The sequence below is a fragment of the Antrostomus carolinensis genome, unplaced genomic scaffold (genome assembly GCF_000700745.2).
Source record: "Antrostomus carolinensis isolate BGI_N321 unplaced genomic scaffold, ASM70074v2 scaffold12505, whole genome shotgun sequence".
Taxonomy (NCBI): domain Eukaryota; kingdom Metazoa; phylum Chordata; class Aves; order Caprimulgiformes; family Caprimulgidae; genus Antrostomus; species Antrostomus carolinensis.
The window spans coordinates 10,545-16,616 of NW_010317140.1; positions in this window are offsets into that span (position 1 = coordinate 10,545).

A 6,072-nucleotide genomic window follows, 5' to 3' on the forward strand; every position below is an offset into this window, starting at 1 on the left:
GCTTGCTCCTCATTGTGCTGGGGTAGCCAGGATCCTTCTACAACCCTACAAGGGACAGGGGATATTCTGGGTTGGAAAGAAAAACACCCATGAGAGAGGCAGAGTGTGATGCTGTTACCTGTGGCTGGTGTTCCCACCTCTGCTCTCAGTTTTTCCCTTCCTTGTTGCCCTGAGGCACCTGAAATATGGAGATTTGGTGATTGCATTGGCTGTATTGAAATCAGTAGAAGTTTACAGGCTCCTTTTCAGAGTGAAAGCAAGCTCAATTTTATCTGTTATATAAAAGAAAAACAGTGTCAGGCAGAAAGCAGTGAGGAAATGACAGGTGATCAGCAGACCTTTTTCATGCAGCTGCAGGGAGGGAAAACAAAATTGCTGTGTGAGACGTGGTGTTAATGTAAAAGCAACAAAAATGACCCAAATAGTGAGCGAGCATCAATTGAGCTGACATCATTGTTGGTAAGAGATCATCTCCAATCTCTGCTGGTGGGATCCTTCACCTGCCAAGAGGTGTTTTTGTGGTGGCTGATTGTGTCTGTCATTCATGTTTCGACTACAGACGGTTCTTAGAAAACAGGTTGGCTTTTTTAACACTCTTGAGAATTCAAGTGAGTCCAGGAGATGTGGGGATGGGCTTGATAAATGGGTTTGTTTTGTCTTGGCTGTTTTGTTGCTTCCCATGTGATATACAAAGGCTTAAACCATAAGCCTTTAAATTAGAGTTGACTTTTGAGTGAACTCCCCATAGTAGCATGACTGTGAGATTCTTTCCCCAACCTGTATCACATCAGCATGAAACACAACCGTGAGACTTCTCCTCCTACAATCCAAAGCCAGGTGCACAATACCCAAATAGCAGCTTCTTGGATGTTTCTCAGATCCTGGCCAAATCCAGGATGTGCCCGTGGGGAGTGGAGCTCACCCCCAGGTGTTCCTGTGCCTTTGTCTCTGTGTGACTTGTTTGTTAGATGGTGTAAAAGCAGGACCCTCTCACAGCAGACACAGACCTCATCTATGAGCAAAGATGGAACCTGAATGGGGGATCTGTCCTCACAGGGGTCACTTATACGATCATCAAATGTGAGCTGGAAGGGACACACCAGGATCATGGAGTCCAACTCCTGTCCCTGCACAGAACAGTCCCAACATTTACACCATGTCCCTGAGGGCCTTGGCCAAATGCTGCTGGAATCTTGTCAGGCTTGGTGCCATGAGCACCTCCCTGGGGAGCCTGTTCCAGTGCTCCACCACCCTCTGCCTCAAGAACCTTTTCCTCATGGCCAACCTCACCCTCCCCTGCCACATCTTCCTGCCATTCCCTCTGCTCCTGGCATTCGTTGGTGGCCAGAGAGAAGAGATCAGCACCTGCCCCTCCTCTGCCCCTTGGGAGGAAGTTCTAGACACCCATGAGATCTCCTTATGCTCACTTGTTCTTTTGGGCATCTACAGTGAGTTTTCACCCCATGGAAACCTGTTCTTGCAGGAGCCTCCTGCCAGGGGCAGATTTGACATTGCAGCCAATTTTCCTTTTCATCTCCCTTTCTTACCAGGAAAATCAGGACATCTGCCTGCTCTATTTCCTGAGTAGGAAATCAATTGCTGAGGGGTTCCCGCTGGGTGATTTATACTTTATGAAATTGATGCTGGGGGGCAGAGAGGCAGGCTGGGGAGCTGGAAATGATACCTCTGTCGTCCTCTCCTCTGCTGCTTTAATTGTTTGTAATGACTTAATGAGCAGCACTAAACAGGGAATCTGATCCTTCCCTGCAGCAAACACAGGCATGAGGCATTTTATTAGCTTTCTAGGGCCTCTGTTTGGAATTGCTTTGCTGGTTTTTGTTTGTTTTGGTGGGTTTTTTTTTCTTTATAGTTTTGAACCAAAACCTGGGGAGATCAATAGGAAAACTATTGATTTGGTGATGTCAAGGCTCTGAGTGTTGAGCCAGCACCAAATCCATGCAACGATCTGGTAAGAAAATAAGATGGAGCAATGGCATAATTGAAGCAATGAAATACTCTTTGCCTTGGCACCCTGTGCGTGTCAGTGTGTGCCAGGGAGAGGAAGAGCAAATTAGGTACAAAACCCCAAGGTTTGCAGAAGTATGAATGGAAGAACCTTGCTATTTAGGCTGGAAATGAGGAGAAACTTAGTGCCCATCAGAAGGGTGCAGATGTGGAGCAGCTGCCTGGTGACAGCAGGCAGATGGAGAAGTGAAATACCAAACTGAAGACTTGGAAAGTGGAGTTTTTTTAGAAGTGGGGAAGGGCTGTAGAGACAGATCTTGAGTCCCATGGCTGATGCAGACAGTTTCCCAGGGCAGCATCCCTGCCTCATGGCCAGAGAGCTGCTGCCTGGCTGGCAGAAGGTCTGGTCGCACAGAAGTTATTTGCTTCACACTTGGTGCCTCAGCAGAGCTTGGGGAGATACCTGCAGCCTCTGACTTCTTTACAATTGAAAGGTATTTGGGTTAAATTGATTTATTTCTGCTCTAAGGGATGGAGTTTGGAATTCTCACTGGTTTTGCTTGAATTGGATGGTGTTTCTCCAGTCTGCCTGAAGAAAGCCCCAGTAGACCCCCTGCTTCTCCCACTGTGTCTTTCCAACAGCTCTGATCCTCAGAGTTTTTCCTTTACAAGAACTGAAAATTGGATTTTTTTTTTACTGGCTCTCAGTATTGTGCAGCTCAGGGGGAAAGAAATTTCTTCATCACTTGTTTTTTTCTGCAATAAGGCATTTTGCTCCTCTCTCTGAAGGACTGGGGAGAAACACTTTCTTTAAAGCTAACGGAGCCCAATTGAATTCCCTTATTGTTTGGAACAAAACAACAAATTATTTATGTTAAAAATAACTCCAAATTTTTGAAGAGATCTTCTGAGAAAATATTTCTCTTGGTGACTGATTACAAGTGGGTATAGGAAGAAACTCTGCCTTGAACCACTCAAAGCAGTAATTTTTTTCTTCCGAAGAGTAGATGCAATTACATTTTCAGGAAGAAAAAAAAGATGTAGTGGACCAAATAAGCTCCAAGATGATCTTCATTTGCTGTCAACAACTGAATTACAGCACCTGGTTACTGCCAGCTCCACTGGATAAAATGTTGTCTTTGGGTTATAAGGGGTTTTGTCAGAAAACTCTGTAGCGTGACTATGTCTCTCTGTTGGCTTCAACCATTCCTGATGTCCAGCAGACCTTTCTACTGTGAGGCAGCTCATTTAATTATGTTGTCCTTCAATTAAATTCAGACAATGTGCAGATTTATTGGCTTCTAGCCCCAGTTTTCAGCTGGATGGATGCATTTTATCTGTGAGTATGTTCAGTGATGGCCATGCAGGTGAAAAGAAAGACTTGGCAGGTAGTAATTTATGGAACTTCCTGAAACCCCAGCCTTCAATTTCCATCTCCTTAAAAATGTCTGTTCTCTTTGCTGCTTCTACTGCTCGTTACACCTCTGCAATTGTGGTCTTTGTGGCTGCTCTGAATTTACAGCTTGGAAATGCGATTATACAGCTCCCAGGGATTTTTTTCACATGGAAGAATCTTGTATGTAAAATGAAACAAATGTAACCTTCTGGTAATTTGAATTCAGTTTTGAAACTTAATATTTAGGACTGCCCAGTTTTAACTGGACAAGGTTTCATTCATAATTTATGGCCTTATTTAAGTGAACAAACAAGAGCTGTGCTTGGCACATCCTTCCCTAACACAGGATGATGGAGGACGAGGCATTGCCCATCATCCTTCTGAGACTATAAACCTTTGCCCTCCAATTTATTCTCAGTGAGGAGCTTGCAGTGCTCAGCAATGAATGGATCCTTTTCTCTTCTGAGTGGGCATTTATCACTCAGGGGTTAACCTGCAGCAATGATGTGGGAAAAATAAATATGATGTGAAGTAACTCATTTACTGTTCCTTGTACCATAGAACCAAAAACCAAGATGTCTTGGTTGTATTTTCCCTTCTCCAAATATCTTTTCTACTCATGGGTGGAGGAAGAAGCAGGCATGTTAAAGAGGATCCAGGTAGGAATAATATTCATGAGAAGATCACCTGCACCCCAGCTCTGCCACTGTGTGAGCTACTGGAGTGGAAGGAATGTAAGTAAATGACTTTTCACTTCTTTTGATGCTTTTTAAAAAAAGTTTTTAAGCCCCTGTTGTATAGGTTATCTCCTATTTGTTGGTGAAAGAAGGGATAGAGGAGATATCAGCAAGTCCTGAGGATCAAACAGACCTGTCTATATTCAAAGTGTCTGACACCCTGGAAAGGAGCTCTCTGTGAATTAAAATCATCTAGAAAATAAATAATTTGGTGGCAGAGGAAGGAGACAAAGATTGGGGAAGCAATCCCTGGCCTGGTTTAACTAGTATAGTGCCTGCTTGGCTGCCTGGGACCCTAGCACCCTGGTGAGGTGTCCTGGCATCTGCTGTCTTTCTGCTGGGCCATCCCTGTCTTCTGGGCTGTGAACATGTTCTTGCTGAATCCTTCTTGTCCCCATCCCACTCAGGGCAGGCCCATTAATCACTCTCCTTCCTTGGCATGTCCCCATCATCCTTGGAGGCAGAGCTGAATCTGAGGGAAACTGGAGGACTGAGTTGCTCCTTTCACAGAGAGAAAAGGAAGGATTTGCTGTTTGCTGAGCTCCTATTTGCAGGAGGAGAGGGATGCTGGCTAGGCTGGGGCTGTTCCTGTTGCAGAAGCTGTGCCTTGGGGCATGACTGCCTTTTCCTTGAGAACTTGGGTTGTTAAGTGACACCATCAGCTCTGCTTCATGAGGAAACGATGGCAGTTTGACATCAAGGTAGCCTTAGCATAGGGACCTGGCAGCAGTTATTGCCTGGCCAGAGTCAGAGCAAAAAGGTTATCTGATTTAGCTGAAATAGCTTTTATTGTGGACTGAGTAAAGCTGCCTCGTATTTGCTCAGTGCTAAAAATCCATCAGAAGCAGATTGCCAAGCCCTGCTGTGGCTGCTGAGTAATGGGATAACCCCCTGCAATGGCACCATGGGGTGGGAGACTGGGATAGAAACACTAAGAAATGACATTTCCAACCATTTGTGGGCTCTGACATTCTGATATTGGCTTGATGTTGTCAAAGGGGTTGATTTCAATGATTTTAGGAGCAGTTCGTTGAAGGTCAGTGAAGTGCACCCAGGACAGTAATTGCATCTCTGGTCTCTGTGAGCACCTCCATCTCCTTTTGTGCTCCTCAGTGCTGGAATCCTGCAGGGACCAAGCAAATCTGGGGCTCTGGGGAGACTCCATAGCATCAGCTTTTGGAGACATTTGAGGTAGGACATGGAAAAGGCAGCAGAAGATGGTGTAACCCTTCATCCATATGCTCTCCTACCTGTTGATGCAGCCTGGAGGAGGTGAGGACTCTGTAAAGCATCTTCTGTATCTCCTGTCAGGGGGAGACAAGTGATGAAGCTCTTAATTTCTTGGACTTTTGGGTGTGTGTTGGATGGCTGCTCTGCACCCCAGGGCTCTGGCTCTGCTGCTCTTTGCAGTGGTTGGTGCTTCCAAGCTGTCCTCTGATTTTATTTACAAACCTCCTCTCCTACCAGCCTGTACTTTGCTTTAAAAATTCAGCACCACGTTGGCAGCTGAATGGGCCCCAGAACTGGAGAGAAGGATTTGAGATGCAATTTGCACTGTGAATTCATTACAGCGTGGGAAATGCTGTGTTCCTCCTGTGCCCAGAGCTGCTGATCTTGTTCTGACTGTTGAAAACCTCTCCAGCTTTTCTCATTACACCTAAATTTGATTATTGCCTTGACTTCATACCTCTTTTGTGCAGGCTTTTCCTCCCTCCTTGGCTGGAAAGTTCAGCACAGAGAAATTTTGCTGAGCTTTGGACTTGCATATATCACCCATCCCTGCTCCTAATGCTCCTTTTAATTACCTTGGGAATCTGAGCATGGGGTGACTTTGGGGGTGGGGGATGGGGAAACAAGGCACACAGGCAAAATATTAAATGTAGTGTCTGGGTTACTGTCATCTGCAGCACTGTGGGGATTGAGACTGAGCAAATTAATGTTTTTCTCAGTGAATTGACAATTCCTGTGTAGTGT